General features: G+C 42.4%; 1 pseudogene; it reads left to right on the top strand.

Moving 5' to 3' along the window:
- The first annotated feature begins 652 nt into the window (after positions 1 to 652).
- On the top strand, positions 653 to 770 carry LOC124799875 (annotated as a pseudogene).
- The last annotated feature ends 1,195 nt before the right edge of the window (positions 771 to 1,965 follow it).

Raw genomic sequence — 1,965 nt, 5'->3', positions numbered from 1 at the left:
TCAGCACTATTTTTACCGAGTAAAAAACTAAATTTCACAGCTGCACGCTGTTCAGTTAAACTTGACATAATAAAAAACGAAAGAACAAAACAGCCCTATCAAAAACGGTCACTGCAGATGAACAGAACGAGCCAGGTAGACAACACAGGCGGCACTGAACTGGCAACGAGTTGCGTCATACACGCATAGCGGGAGAAGCGCGTACTACACAAGCTCCGCCCACAGCAATGTTATTCCTGTGCTTTTTGCGTGCCTCTTGTTTGGTTGGTATCCAAAATAAAGAAAGTAAATGAAAAAATCAATTTTTCGGTAAATTCCACCTCTTCGCAAACAAATTTGAAATATTCAGTTACAATAATTGGGCCGTATACTGCTCACTTAAAAAGAAGATGAGGACAGAGATGCCAATAATGTTATACAAAACAATGACAATATCATCTGTACCTTATGGCAGTGAGACATCAGCAATGACAAATGGACATGAATGAAGAACAGAAACTGCGAAAATGAGTTTCTCAAGAAGAGTAGCCGGCTGTACACTACGTGATAACGAATACGGCAAAGAGGACATAATAGCATAAATAAATGGGTCGAAGATTAAATAAATTAATCGGTAAACGATGTCACAATTTATTTTTAGTAGTATTCGTAAGCCAACGGCCGTGCCGCAGTGGTGACGCCGGTTCCTGTCAGGTCACCGAAGTTAAGCGCTGTCGGGCTGGTCTAGCACTTGGATGGTTGACCATTTGGTGTGCCGAGCGCTGTTGGCAAGCGGAGTGCACTCAGACCTTGTGAGGCAAAATGAGGAGCTACTTGATTGCGAAGTAGCGGCTCCGGTATCGTAAATTCACATACGGGCAGGAGAGCGGTGTGCTGACCACATGCCGCTATGTGTACACATCCAATGACGCCTGTGGGCTGAGGATGGCACGGCGGCCGATCGGTGCCGTTGGACCTCCCAAGGCCTGTTCGGGCGGAGAGAGAGACAGAGAGGGAGTGAATTATTGATGAATAGGGAAACGATCACTAGGTGGACCAATAGAGAGCTGGAGAGAGCAAATAGAAACCAACCACAGACAGCTGAGGCACTAAAGAAGAGCACGTAAGGAGCAAATGCCTAAATGCCTAACAATTGAGGAAAGAAGAACAATGATTTATTTCTCATTCACCACGCTGCTATTCTCTCTACTACTTCCACACAGTTTCTGCCCACTAACTTTCATCATTCTTCTATACTTTAAATTTTCCCACACTGTGTTGGTCACCAGTGTCCATTTCCCTTCTCATACACGATACACTGTCCGTTCAGTGTCAGTAACTACTTCCGTAATTCTTTCAACATCGAACCCCAGTACAGTTTATTAATTAATATCAGTTGTGAAGTCACCAAATTAGAATGAGACTATTATTAGTATATTTTTTAAATTTGATTTCATATTAAGTTATGAAAATGTTTGTCAAATGTTTCAACAGAAAACCTGAACATAAACAGTCTTTGTGAAAATTCCCACCTGATTTGTTCAGTCTGTATTGGGGCTGTGAATGTTAAATCTAAAGCCTTCGTTGCATGACGCACAATGTGAAAGACATCCCTGGACGATGTGCATTGTGTGGTAACATTGCTTAAAACTTCGAAATGCTCTACAGTCAGGTATTTTGTGTTTCCCGATCTAAGATGATTAAATATTGCACCACTGAGTTAGGCAGTGGACTCTAATGCTCTGTGTATCACCTCTCAGAGATAAGATACAAAACAAAAATTAAGTATTAATAAAATCACAATTGCCTGCCTCGGTGACCGAGCGGTTCTAGGCGCTTCAGTCCGGAAACGCGCGACTGCTATTGTTTTGTTGTAGGTTCGAATCCTGCCTCGGGCATGGATGTGTGTGATGTCCTTAGGTTAGTTATGTTTAAGTAGTTCTACGTTATAGGGGACTGATGACCTCCAGTGTTAAGTCCCATAGT

This window comes from Schistocerca piceifrons, chromosome 5 (genome assembly GCF_021461385.2).
Source record: "Schistocerca piceifrons isolate TAMUIC-IGC-003096 chromosome 5, iqSchPice1.1, whole genome shotgun sequence".
Lineage (NCBI taxonomy): Eukaryota > Metazoa > Arthropoda > Insecta > Orthoptera > Acrididae > Schistocerca > Schistocerca piceifrons.
The sequence above is the reverse complement of the archived record's forward strand: the minus strand, read 5'-3'. Positions and strand labels throughout refer to the sequence as shown.